The sequence below is a fragment of the Periplaneta americana genome, chromosome 6, assembly GCF_040183065.1.
Source record: "Periplaneta americana isolate PAMFEO1 chromosome 6, P.americana_PAMFEO1_priV1, whole genome shotgun sequence".
Classification (NCBI taxonomy): domain Eukaryota; kingdom Metazoa; phylum Arthropoda; class Insecta; order Blattodea; family Blattidae; genus Periplaneta; species Periplaneta americana.
In genome coordinates, this window is record NC_091122.1 from 132,989,340 (window position 1) to 133,004,813 (window position 15,474).

Genomic DNA, 15,474 nt, shown 5'->3' on the forward strand with positions numbered 1-15,474 from the left:
AAATATCTCTATTGCTTGCTGAATAATGGTAGAACATAAAAACCTTTACTTACGCCCTTCTTGCAGAAAAGTCACGTTATTCCTGTATGGTCTTTGTTTTATTGCACTTCTTGTAAAAATCAGTGTTTGGAAATAAATAATATTTCTATTTTCATCTCAAATAATATTTATTATAAAATATTTCAATACAGAAAACATAAAACTAACAACCAGCAGCATCCTTCCCCTATTATCTAGACTACCCTTCTTCTTTCCTCTCTCTCCTCCTTCCTTTCTTACCCTCTAAATATTATTACCTTCTTTCACTGTATGGATCATATGCAGAGACTAAGAGGAAACCAGAAGAGGGAAGATTGGAAAACTCTGGGTTTGCAGTAAAATACCTGTCCTTGGACAGAAAACTATGAATGAATGAATTAATTGTATTTTATTTTCTTAAAATTAACCAAAAATACTACTGCAACAGAGAAGCAAAATCACAGCCAACAACGACTTTCTGAAGTAAATAATGATGTTAGTATCACCAACAGTGTTGTCAATAAATATCTGCATCTTACTCATTTTTTTAAGATAAGTTACCGATTTGAAATTTGCAGGATTGATACGCTTTGATATAAGGATTAATATAAACCTATTTACGCAAAAAGGCGCGAGCTTCACTCACGACCTTCTTGCATACACCCGCTCAATTGAGACTGCATACGTCTCTTCAGGATTAAGTTTTGTCAGATCGCAGATATGTCGGAAGAACAAGATGAAGAAGTAGGAAATCAGAACTCTAATAATTCCATCGTTCAGGAAGACCTAAAAAGAGACTAACATTACAAGTGATACAGATTTCAGAAGTTCAACAAACAATCTAAATAGATTTTTGTTCTTTAAGTTCCGTTTTAAAGAATGTCTCAAGCTAAATGATTAATTCATTTGGACACTAATTTGAAAACAATATAGGAAGCATTCTAAACGGGGTGAATGTACTGCCAACCAGAAAATACTGAAGCGCAAGGTTACAGTGTGTCTAGCCTGAGAGGAATTTTCGTACGAAGCGATTCTCCTCTGTGGATGTACGGACTAGAGAAGAACGAAACTAACTGCTGCTCTCGCTCGCTGTGTTCGTTGCATTTGTCTTTCGAGTCTCGTCTCGTCATTCTCGTGCGCTTCGAGTCTCGCTCATCATTCTCGAAATAGCATTTGGTCGGCGTGCAAATATTTCGTAACTTTGAATAACATACATCATTGAAATAAATAACATTATAAATGTTTAAATGAGACAAAAAGACAAAACAGAACAGTATCTTAGTTATCAAAATGTTCTGGTTCTATTATATTATATTATCTATGGTTATATAAATATAAAAAAAAATTCTGAACTAAATTTGCATTGCTAAGAAACATAAAACATATCGTTAATATCTTTTTACTTGAGATTGCACATTTGATCTCAAACATATGAAAAGAAAATTCCTAGCCTTTTCATAAGAACCTAGTAAAATTAAATAAAAACTGGGGAACGGATTATTATACACTGAAAGGTAGAGATCATGTTTCAAATAGGCTACTTGATTGTTTATAGCTATATAACAGTTGCCAAAGTCCGTTTGAAGTTTGTGCACCACTGTTTTCTTAATCCAACAGGCTGCTTATTTCCCCTTCCATACCTAGCGCTTAATGCCAGCGCACGACGTCAAGGTCAGAAAAATGCGCTTGCTTTGACATCACTGCACTAGACCATCGTGGCGGCAACTTGGTAACTTCAAACTCAAATTACCTAAAATTCAATAAGCAAGTAGATTCCATATGTATCCTGAGTAGAATCAATACGAATAGTAAAACAAAGTGAAGTCAGTCTTTTCATTATTATGATATGTAATAATGTGCCAGAAATCCTGGTGAGTTTGAGTATGGTCATTGGAAGGAGCTCAACGCAGTAACCGACTGCATTACAAGTCATCTGACCTACGTTAAAGTGAAACAACCTTTGTACAGTAAGAAAAGAGCACATCATCAGCATTCTAGAGTGTTTCTTATTTTTCATCTACCTCTTAGTCTCAGTATACGATCCATATATGGGGTTGGTACTTTTCAAAAGCGAAAATTAAGGACACTTCATACATCTGGTGGGGGGAGAGGGGATTGAATATATTATAATTGATCCCCTCTCCATATATTATATTATGTAATATCATTCTTTTTAATGAAAAATGATCCATACGTATGTAATGGGTTAACACAAAGCATGAAGAAATATGATCAATTTAACTAATAATCTATACAAAGTTTTCGCACCCTCGGCGACCGCTAACGCTATGTTGACTTCTTTGATGAAAGAGCCAATCAGGTACATTCACCTCACGTTATTCCAATATCGGAAACCGCTGTCTCTAACCGGATAACGTGGACGTGAAGGAAGTTTACCGTGTTAAAACATGGCATTTCGTTTGAGATTTACCATTGTGGATGGTATTTATCTACTTAGAACACGTCAAGGTGGATAAATTATTCACATCTAAGTACAAGAAGACTCCGGAGAGTATTTATCGTTGAAAGTCCGACAGATAAAAAGATTGATTTGTAGTACTCTGCGAAACAAAAACGCTCCTTTGTTTAACTCGCCGTAATTGGGTAATCAGTAAAGATTTTGAGTACCGACTATTTTTAAAAGTAATTTACATTCTTTCTCAACATTTCTCTCGCTTTGATCTCCCATCTAACGTGAAAAAACAAAAAAGTTTACCACTTAACAACTTTTGGAAGATGTAAATGTCTATTCTGAAAAATCACATCGAAGTTTTCCTTTTCAAAATAGATTTTCATTTCGATTTTTTTCTATGTCTTCCTGAGATACTGAGCTATCAAATAAAATTACAGTGCAATTGATTGACTCTATCATAGGAGCTACAACATGATAAATGTTGAAGGAACGGAAAATACCTTATAATGACTCTTCCCGAAATTTTACGAACGTGAACATACATCACCAAATACGTCACTACTGACGTCAATAAAGTATTAACCGTATAGCCGGAGATGGGGTGCGAAAACTTTCTATTATTATAATGCATAATGAAAAAGACGAACTTCAAATAGAAATATGATTTATAAAACTTTCTTAAAAACATAAAATGCCAGCGTCGAAACGGTACCGTCTGTCAATAAATTAAATTATTAAATTTAAAATTACGTTTTTTATTTAACGACGCTAGCAACTGCCGAGGTTATATCAGCGTCGCAGGTGTGCCGGAATTTTGTCCCGCAGGAGTTCGTTTACTTGTCAGTACACTGACATGAGTCTGTCGCATTTAAGCACACTTAAATGCCACCTATCGGCATCAACCCGCAACCTTGGGCAAAGAAGGCCAGCATTCTACCGACAGCTCCACCCAGGCTGAATTTTAAAATTTTATGTTTTTAAGAAAATTTTATATTTTATAATAAATGTTAAAATGAACATCAAAGACAAAATAAATATTACTAAACTATGTCAATACCTTAGGGCAAAGATTACGTTATATAAAATGCAGCCCATAATACACAGCAAAGAGGAAGTTAGGAAGGGGAGGATACCCAAACTGCTTAACGTTGAATGAACAAGTGATGGCGAAGGGAAGGGAGATCAAGTCTTATCTCTCCGTCCTGCTTGTGTATTAAGGGAGTGACTCGCGAGTCATGAAATGCCGTACTAAGTTAGGGCCTAATACTATTTAAGCATCGTCTATTTCTATTCTATACAAACCACGCATTTCAATTTAATCCATAGTGTAACCTACAAATTAGTAATTTATTTTAATCAACTTGTGCATTATTCTCTGTTGTACGTATAGGCCGAACCTCATATTTGTGAACAAATAATTTTGCTGTAGCCTGCAGTACCTCAATGTTCTTATTACTTGCTATTGCTGTTCCTGAACATTCTATTTTTTTCCCTTTCCACTGTTAGCGTACTATTTTAACAACCGTCCGTTCTCTTTAAATTTGATAAACACTGTGGGTATACTATAAATCTAAATAGGCTGTTGCTCATTATTAGAGCTAGGACACGTATCCACTGAAGAAGAAATCAACTTATCTACAACGCCCATAGTTATGCGTGAAGTCATACCACTCAACCTGAGTCAAGGCTGTACAGACAGTTCTGTAACCGCTGTGTGTTTATAATCTATTCTACGGCTACGTGAAGATCAATCAATAATGTCAGAAACATCACTTCCTATTACATTAAATACGTCATTACTAGACAGTGGATGCGGGATGACTTATCGTTGAATGTAGATGCACATTTATTATATGTTACATTTTTTTCATTCAGACTATTGGCTCAACAGGTTTTTAAAGGTAAACAGACGACGTCAACATGCTACTGTATCTCCGTACAGTCAGAAGGAAAAGAAAAATAACGTACTGCAGTACATACCTTGCAAGTTCAATCCTCGTCATCATTGATGTAATTACCAGCGTTGCAGTAAACGACGATATATTCTCGTAAGTTGTCGAAGCTGAATCGTCTTCGCCTATCGCTTAAACAATTTTTGTATCGAGAGAATTTCTGAAGAAAAACTCTAAAATGGGGATCACTCAATTTCTTTAGAGTAATATTTGCACTGAGCATCATGTTGCACGTGACGTTTAGACCCGCACAACTAAATGATGATGATGATGATGATGGTTCCTCAGATTTCATTTCAACGCATTTCCTGTGCCATGTACTGTTGCAATGTTTCTCTATAGCCTGAGTTGTTCTGGTTTTTATTTCAATTTTACATACATTACACAGGATATTGTCTTCGTTAATGCATAAAATGTCACTCTCATACTTCTTAATTGAATTTCGTATCTCTAAGCGAATTAACGTTTTGACTTCGACATTATGAATGGATCAGCACTACACTATTCAACTCGTACTAAATACTTGAGCAGGATAACACAACTGAACACATTGCGTGGCATGTTACTATGAACGGACCGGGGTTCCTTCGTTATGTACTCTGCTGTACTCGCCGGTACACAAAAGCCGAACGACGCGGCACGTGCCATATACTCCGATGCGAAACAACTTCACTTTTCCTTAAGTCATCCCGCATACACTGTCTGGTTATTACATAAATCTGGTAGACAAATTTTCATTGTAAATTAAGCATCGCAAACGAAGTTCATTAAAGCAATATTGTACGGCTGCCATAAGATCTCCAGAAACGCTTGTTTCAAGCGAACTGTATGTAAATTTGTTAGTCATTAAAAGAATTGCAGGTATTACATTAAGAGTTTAGAAAATACAATTTTCAATTGCTCGATATCCTGCGACTTGTAGAACTTTCTATAAAAAAAACGATAGAACAGCTCCTGTCACAGAAGAAATGCAACAGAAAATGAAAATAGTCTCACAAAACACCATCTAGTTTTGAAAATGATCTACAATATTTTTTGTTCGCTCCCATCACATCTTGTGGCTTGGAGTGAAGTTTTTCATGTCGAGCCCCATGCTTTCCGTGGCCTCAGCACTAGAATTAGGTAGTGTGATTGGCTCCACGCTCCGACCACCTTTTACCTCCGGGAAAAATCTGGTACTCAATTTGATAGGAGGCTGAGTGACCCTCGGGGCCGTTCTGGAAGTTTGACAACGAGAAAATCTCATCATCAACCGGCCTTGAATCCGGACCTTCCAGTTCGTAGCCAGCTGCTCTACCAAATGAGCTATCCGACCATTTGTTTTCATTTGTACAAAACTAATAATTATTATAATGTAAACTAAATATAGTTACTGTATATTATTTGTTTCACATCACTGGTTAATATTTGTACTGTAAATAGTTAGCTGCTTACATACCCCTGTCTCTATTGTTTACAGTTCCAGGCTACCTGGATTGCGTTTTCCAGCACTCCTACCAGACAAGCTATACCCGTAACGCGCACACATTGCAAGCATCGGAATATTTCTCCTAACTCTACTTATTATTGACTACACCGAACAACCAAACCGACAAATTCATGCATAAAAATCGAAATAATTTTGAATTGTATTCTCATAATTATGAAACAAAAGGTATGAATTCTTTAAGATTGTTTGAATCAAAAGGCAACAGTGCTACAGTATTTAATCATAGTAATAATTTATGCCCAAGAATATATAACAAATTTATATTTAAATATCCTAATCTTGTCAATTCTAATAGTTCTAATATTAAATTAAAAAAGTTATGTATGGATTTTATAAAAATTGAAAAATTGTAAATTTAAATTCATATATCCTTATTGTGTAGAAAACATAAGACAAATTGTATTATATACTTTTTAATTTCAATTCAGGAACCCGCTCCTGAGCACGAGTTCTACTCTAGTTTTCTCTGTTTTTATTATATTTTATGTTACAATTATTATCAAAATAAATAAATAAAATAAATAATGTTTCAATTTTAAATAGTGCTAGGTACTGTTTCAATAACAGTGCAGTATTGCCGAATCCATTTAGAAGAATGTGATACCAACTTATTGAAATAATAATTTATGTTTCAGAAAAACTATAACAAGTCGGCTAAGGCGCTTGCCTACCGATCCGGAGTTGCGCTCGGGCGCGGGTTCGATTCCCGCTCGGACTGATTATCTGGTTGGGGTTTTCCGAGGTTTTCCCCAACCGTAAGGCAAATATCAGGTAATCTATGGCGAATCCTTGGCCTCATCTCGCCAAATATCATCTCACTATCACCAATCTCATCGACGCTAAATAACCTCGTAGTTGATACAGCGTCGTTAAAAATCAAGTAAAACTATAACAATAAAATTAAGAATTAGATATACAAAAGTAGGAACGTTTTATTGTCCGAAGAGAGCCATTTCGGGACGCGGGACATTTAAGGGGAGAGGACGGTATTTTTTTAAACTTTTTTCCTATTTGGTGTAAAATATTAATTTTTTGTATGTAGAGAGCTCATACCTGTAGAAACTCAACCAAAAATAAATATTTTGAAAAAAAATTATTTGGGGGCCCAGATTTGAAAAAAAAATATACCCAATGCAAGATTTTACTAAAATCGATATATCTAAACCATTTTTAAAGGTGGATTCATCCCGTTTTTTGCAATGTACTTGCAAAAGCATGCCCTACAAACTGTCTGTAGCAGAATTTTGATATTTGTCCCTATGTTTGTAAAATAAACAATTACAACTTAATAACACTTTTCTGAATTTCTTTCTTGCAAACAAACGGACGTAGTTTTAAAATGAAATCAATTAACAACATTCTGTTAAAGAGAAAAGTTTCCTAATAGTCTAAAGAATGTGTGTTCTAAATTGCATGCATGTATCTTTAATAGTTGAGAAATTATATCCATTTTTTCTGGCAATGTAGCAAAAAAAAAAAAAGTTACCGTAAACCGATGAAAGGGGGTGAGTGATTTAAAAATCCATAGCGCAGGAAGTTTAAAAATGGTGTCTCAACATCCGATAAGGGCACAAATAGCCACGAAATGTTATGCAATGCATTCCACACATATCAAAGAGTATTTTAAAGAAAATATTTTTTGTTTGAAAATTCAATTTACCGGAAACAACAATAAAAGGGGTAGGGTGATTTAAAAATCCATAACGCAGGAAGTTCAAAAATGGCGTCTCAACATCTGAGAAGGGCACAAATACCCACAAAATATTATGCTACGGATTCCACACTTATCACAGAGCATTTTAAAGATTTTTTTTTTTTTGAAAATTTACTCATTTTCACCAAAAAATACCATCCTCTCCCCATAATCCGGAATCGGGACGGGTGGCTACTCTTATCTTAATATTATCTATCATCTGATATCTTCTTCTGCCCCGAATGTTTCTTCCGTTCACCATTCCTTCCAGTGCATCCTTCAGCAGGCAGTTTTTTTCTTAGTGATCCAGCCAATTATTTATCTTCCTCACCAGTTTCAACATCATTCTTTCTTCACCCACTCTTTCCAGCACAGCGTCATTTCTTATTGTCTGTCTGTCCATCTCACACGCTCCTTTCTTCTCCATATCCAAATTGTAGTCGTGCTAAATGATTATAACGTCGTTTACATACAACTATTTTCATTTATACAGGTATCGTTGCAATACACTACGTATGTATTTCTTGCAAGGCAATTATCACAATCCATATTAGTAGTAGACTTAATCGTCGCTTTCACTATACAGATTCAGCAGACATAAACAGCAATCACAAACTTCACAGCAATCGCAGCATTTTCGTCCTTCCCTCCGTAGATACACAATCACACCGACTATTAACAGTAACGTCATCACACTGATTGTCACTCCTATTATCACTGCTGTAGTGGAATCCATGCTTACATTTATTAGAAATATAATAGGTAGTCTGAATTAAATGTAGTAGCCTACATATTCTTTGCAAATATAACAATTAAACTTTATAATATAATATGTCAACTTAAGTCGTACTGAAATTCACATATTTTGGAAATACATTAATTAGTAAAATATTCTGGTTTACAATATTTATAAGTAGAATACATACTCTAATTTACACCACTTGAAAATAAAACAAATATTACAACTGAAATTATTGCAATTTCAATTTCGGTATGCAAATAAAATAAAATATATTATTTAGAAATATAATCCATTCTAAATTTAGATTTCAATAATAATATGTTCCAATTCTGATAATTGTGGTATAATATACAGTTGTAATTTTGATTACTTGCAAATCTATCGTATTGAAATTTACGTAATTAGAAAATACTCTTTCCAGAATTTATACTGTATGAAAATATAGTTTATATTCAAGATGTATAATATTTGAAAGTCCAACCTATATTGACTTTTATAATTTGGATATCTCATTTACCACCAAACTGAAATTATTTACAAATATAGTCATGCTATATTTTACATGGTAATTTAAAAAAATACGTTACGTTCAAATTTGCACAATATGAAAATAATTTCATATTCAAATTTTTATCATTTGAAAATACATTCCGTATTTGATATTCCTTCATTTTAAAATATATTCCATATTTAAATGTACATAATTTATAAATATTATTTTATATTTTAATTTTCATAACTAGAAAATATACATGTATTTCATATTAAAATTTCCATCATTTGCAAAAATAATTTATATTCCAATTTATGCCGTATGGCAGTGTATTTCATATTGTGACCTACATCATAAGAAAGTAGGCTATGGGCCCAACACACATTATAATTGATAGTATTCAGAAATACAGATTATATTCTCATTACATTATTTAAAAAAAATTATATATATAATATATTCTGTATATAAAATTATATTATTTGTTTGTGCAAAAGATATTCTATTTTACAACAGTTGTACTCTTACAATACGTTATTTGAATTACTTTGTACTTGAATAGTTTGTAATTACAACGTATGCACTATATTACATAACTAGAATTTTATTGTACACTTTAATTTGTTATTTTCATCCTAGTTTTTCAGAAATGAGTGTATATTTTAAATATGTGCCTGATAATAACACCTCGTAAATGTGCAAATGTACTTATATTTTATAAATAACAAATAACAGTTGTTAGCTGGGGTACAAAGAGAATTAATTCTAAGTTCTTTTGCTACATGCCTCACTTTCTAAGCTCCTTATTTTCGTGTACACTTATTGCATTTTGACGGTGTGCTCATGGAAATTTATATTTGAAAATGTAATATGCGTTGTTAATTTTACTATTTTAGATCACAGTTATTTTTATTACAAAGCAATTTATAGTGTCAACTGTATACGTTTCTTCGGCTTTATTTTACTTTATCATTTATTCCTCTATCATAAATATTAACTGTATTCTAAATTCATTGTTTTAAGAAGACATGTGAAGAAATGTTATAAGATCGCAAACTAAAGATAATGAAGAAGATAAACAGAAGTTAATCTGTAATGTACAGAAGAGTTACTTTAAAAATTGGTCAGCGTTGCAAATACAATCACAAAGCGAAAAAACAATCTGCGTTCACCAATTTGGTATGTGCTGAAGTTAAGAGCACATAAACACACTTAAAATTGTATTAATAAATCAGTCTCTCTCCTCTAAAAAAAATATATTTACTACAAAATTATCCATAAGAGATGACGACCAAAACACCAATAAGTGAGTGAAATTATTGCACTCTTCCAATAGAAGCTCAATATTAAATTTAGTATTTGTTATTACTCAAGTGTTTCTGTACAAATAATGTGAATTTTTAATCACGTTACAGAAATGGTATGGAGGTTATGAGACGCTGAATCATATGAATCGATTCAAGATATCCTGCAAAATATTTGCATGTTGACGAATCTCATTAAAATCATCTTTTGGGATGTTTTCATCGATTTCTACGAAAAAAAGAAAAAAAGATTTTACAATTACATAAATATTGCAGAATAAAAATGTAATTATTTTGCATGCATGCAGTCATTCACTCATGCACATGCGGATATTTCTATAGTACATACATTTTATCTTTCCACGCTCACGGATGTAGAACGGAAGCCGCACTGCACAGCGCAGCAGCACACACGCGAGCGTGGAAAGATAAAATGTATGCATTACAGCTTATGTATAAGCATGCAATCAACTTAGTAATATTTTGGCGTTTTCTCAAACATAATCAATGTCGTGAGTATTTTGAACCTTCGGAATAGGTGATTTTTTATAAAGATTAATCGAGGGAATTGTGTAATCCGTCGGGGATATGTAGTGTAGTAATAACGAAATTATACAAAGTTATACTTTTTTCGAAAACTGAAAGAGAATTAATTTTACAAAAATATATCCGTTTACCGACGATCATTCCTTAATGTCAGGCAACGAACAATTACACTGAAAAATGTACTCCCGGCTTATTATTTCATAACTAAATGCAATAATACCAACAAGTATGAAGGCCTATACTGGTTGTATATAATAACTTTAGTTAATTTTTGTCGACAATACAAGTGAAATGTCTTGAGTAAAGAATAAATTAATAATACATTTTTAAATTTATCAAATAAACATAGACTAAACATCGCTACATTACAAATGTATTAAGTAATTAAGAAACGAATTAAACAGCTACCTGGCAAGTGACACAAAAAAGTGAAGTACTAATGATTGCGTATAACATCGGCGGTCAAAAGACATGCGTGCATCGACTCACATCAGTAGCGCTCTTATACGTCGTTCCATAATGTTTGACAGACGATGTAAACATTTCCGGCAGAGAAGGAGGTAAGTATAATTGCTATTCAACCAATGACAGAGGTCTCATTCCACGATTGGCTTGAAGTTGGGCGATCTGGTTCTACCTCCGCCCAACTTCAAAATAAGCATGGAATGAGACTTCAGCCATTGGTTGAATTGCAATTATATATCTCTCCTCCTCTGCCGGCATTGTTTACTTCTCCTGTCAGACATTATGGAACGAAGTATAGGTACATGACCTGCGAGGAAGGGTTGAAAGGGGATTAGCACAGTAGGTACTGTAACTAGAACAGTGGTGGATTATTAATACGCTAAACAGAATTAGGAAATTATTGTATGTTCATTATGTACGGAGTACAACATTAAAATTAATTAATTAATTAGTTAAATCAAAATTAATTAATTATAGATGTTTGAATAATATGACAATTCTCGTAAATCATTAAACATATTCAAAACAAATTGAAAGTAGATAATTATTAATAATTAAGGGGGGCAATAAGTACTATAACTACTGGGTGTTCATTTCAAAGTGTGTCATGACGTCATTGTTGTGAGTCAGCGATTTGAAGCGAGTTTCAGATTTTATGTCAGAGAAGTTGCCTATTAATCAAGGCGTTCAATCTGAACTTGAGAACGTGTACGGTATAACTTGAATGTCGTAGCAACAGATGGCGGTCTGTAAAGTCTGTGTGCTACCATAACCTCTTTCAAACTGTGTTTTGCGCGGGCAAGTCGTACGCAGGGTATTTGTTATAATCGATTGCGTACGGCAACATTCCACAACACAAATCAAAATGCTCCGTGTCCAAGTTGACCGTCCAAGTTAACAAATACGTAAGTAATCGTCTTAACCCTCTCCCCATATCCCGACAGTAGAAAAAAAACTCCAGTACGTGTTTCCAAACAGTTCACTACTGGCGTTACCCTACGTACCGGTAAGTAATCTTCAGAATGAACGCCATGCTTGCTAGGCAACTTCTCTCGCATTTAGGTAGTACGCCTCTGCGGAAGTGTAGGAAGATTGAATTCTCTAGGCTCATCGGCTAGCCACATGACGGCATACAGCGAGCCATGACACATTTTGAACTGAACACCCAGTAGAACAATGGTGGATTATTAATGCTCTAAACAGAATTCGGAAGTTATTGTATGTTCATTATGTAAGGAGGACAACATTAAAATTAATTAATTAATTAAATCAAAATTAATTAATTATAGATGTTTGAATAATATGACAATTTTCGTAAATTATTAAACATATTCAAAACAAGTTGAAAGTAGATAATTATTAATAATTAAATGTTACAAATGAATTTAAATTATATACATATTCATCGTTACTTTGATATAAAAATAAAACATTTTTTACGTCTGTAAGTTGAATTGTAATAAAATAAAATGTACTGAAATTAATCCCGACTTTTTCGACTAATGTTGAATTGAAATCAGAAGTTACGTTGAAAATTGCCAACCGTAACCAGTCACAAAGTTGTCTGTCCGTTATAGGGGTCCTACATTTTGATTTCACAGTTTTAATTTCTGAAAAGAACTGCTCATAGATATATTATGTAGTTTCAAACATGGCTTCCACAAAATTGGCGAAAGATGGAATCTTTTCTGTGTTTCTTCTATTATAAAGCATTTTATATTGTCACCGTTTGCGTTTCAGAAAGCTCTTCTTCCCACTGTAAATTAAATCATTATTATCCTTTGACTGAGACATACTTTTGATATACTTCTCTGTCGTCACTACATTCGTGTTCTAGTGATAGCAAGAGATAATACAGAGTATCCCAAATTGATGTATACATATTTTGAAACACTATTTCTCGGTAACAAGATGAGACAGAAATACGATTTTTGCGTTTTTGTATTTCTTAAGATCGTACATGGTGAAAATGGCCCCCCTTACGCCACAGTACACTCCCAACAACGACGTATAACAGAGCGACATACCAACTGGATTGTTGCTAATGGAATATAATTACAGACATGTTCAATCTGAACTCTCAGTTCCTCCAGCGTTTGTGGTTTTGTGGCGTACACTGTGGCCTTTAGAGCTCCCCATAGGTAGAAGTCTGGAGGGGTTAAATCCGGAGATCGAGGAGGGAATTCCGCAGCACTTTCTCTTCGTCCTATCCATCTCTCATTGAGTGTGCGATCGAGGAAATTCCTCACATTGACATGAAAGTGAGCTGGAGCTCCGTCTTGTTGAAAGTAAAACCCATTTTCGTTCTCAAAAAGGTCATTAAGACGTGGAATCGTGGTTTCCAACATTTTCAGGTATTTCTCACCCGTGACAGTCCCTTTGAAGAAGTATGGTCCAATTATACCTCTGGAAGACAGACCAGACCATACTGTTACTCATGGAAGACTGACGGCCTTTTCTTGAAAGATGTGTGGGTTTTCGTTAGCCCAAAACACACAATTTTGCCAGTTAATTGTGTCATTAACTTTAAATGTGGCTTCATCTGACCAAACAATTAAGTCTTGAAAATCTTCCTTTTCACCACACATGTTCAAGAACCACTCAAAAAATTCCAGTCGTCTATCTGGGTCGTCCTCATTTAGTGCGTAGACAAGTCTCAGAATGTAAGGTTTCCATTTTTGAGCTCGTAAAATTCGATGAACACTGGATTTGCTGGTACCAGTTCACGAGAACTTTGTCTCATTGACTTCTTGGGGATTGTGCAAAAGCCTGCATGACTGCATCAATACTCTCGTTATCGGTGGAACTTCTCTTTATTCCATACCGCCCTTTCAACACATCGTGCACCGTTCCGTCGACTTCAAACTTGTTTCGAATTCTTGCGATAGTTAACCTTGTTGGTGGTTGTGTTCCAAAGTCGTTGAACCTCAACAACATTCTCCACTTTCCAATAACATTTCAGTATCCACTTACGTTCACCGAACGATAATTGCACCACCATGTTTGTTTATAAACAGATGAACATGTTTCCATGCTTTTCACTGCCTTCTGAACCATAAACCGCAAAAATCGTATTTATATCTCATTTCTTTGTTGTGAAATAGTATTTCAAAGAGTGTATACATCAATTGGGACACACCGTACATACTTGAGCTTTACAGGAACGAAGAAGGATTGAGGGAAAGTCACATAGTGACTACAAAGTGAGTCGGAAACCACACAATGGACTCGATTGCGTGTAACAACACAAGAGATAGTATATCAATACCTTGAAAACAATATACTTTGCATACTTCCACTCGGTAATGAGTTTTGTAATAATATTCTGGGGAAATGTTTACTTCCTTCCCGATAGATGTCACTAGTTGTCTTGCTGCTCTTCTCTCTGGTTCTCCTGAGTTAGCTCTTTGTTTCCGATGCGTTGGTAAACCTGTTCCCGTTGAATGCGTGGAGGGAGCAAGTATTTACTCCCTCCAAGGTTGACTTTTGTTCTGACTTAACCTCGTTTCCTATATTACACCGCTCTGGATCTTACTATTTGCATCCATTTAGATTGAGCTAATATTACTGACAATTGCAAATGCACTTATAAGATTAGTAGTACTAGATGTTCTCTGCTACGTTGACTAGTACTCACGTTTTACTTCGAGATTGAAGGAGTGATTTTTGACACAACTGCTACTTGCTATCAGTACTACCAACTACCTTTGCAGATATCAGTGTTGCCAACACCTAGTGGAAAAAATGGCTAGAACTGATCACGAAAATGGCCAGAAGTGGCTGAAGTTTAAATCGCTAATAACGATAGGCCTTAGTATGTCAGGTATAAACACATTAAAAAATGTACAGTATTATATCGTAATAAACTCAGAGAGAAGGAATTAGAGAAATAGGCAACTGGTTAATATTATACCTCACATAATAGAAATATAAATCATCATCATCATCATCATAATCATCATCAACGCTGCCATCTTCATCTTTCGTTTCTAACACTCTTTCAGAAGTACTAGGATCACTCTCTAATGACGTACAGGTTGCAGTTGTTTCTACAAGGGGAAGAACTTCAGAAAGAACTTCGTATGAATAACACAACTTTTGCATACGGCGCGGTGTAATCCAAACTTGACGTTCAAAATAGCTGACAATGTTTTTATTTTAAACCTGTTCCTCAGTTTGTTTTTAACGATACTGACTTGACTGAAAACTCTCTCTACTTCAGCATTCGAATGGGCAAAGTTAACGCAGAAATATGATTTACGAAATTTATAAAAAGCTTTTGCATTGTCTTTAGGAACAGGATGTATCCAGTCTTTTAATTCCCCCCAAATTCTCCCATTCTTATCGATACTTTTGAAT

General features: G+C 34.4%; 1 long non-coding RNA gene across 1 annotated transcript; it reads right to left on the reverse strand.

The window, feature by feature from the left end:
- Window positions 1-270: 270 nt before the first annotated feature.
- Window positions 271-14,809, reverse strand: LOC138701751 (uncharacterized). The gene is made up of 2 exons (XR_011332681.1): window positions 14,753-14,809; window positions 271-10,333 (listed from the first exon to the last, which is right to left on the reverse strand). It is a non-coding gene; the product is annotated as an uncharacterized lncRNA (long non-coding RNA).
- Between the last annotated feature and the right edge of the window lie 665 nt (window positions 14,810-15,474).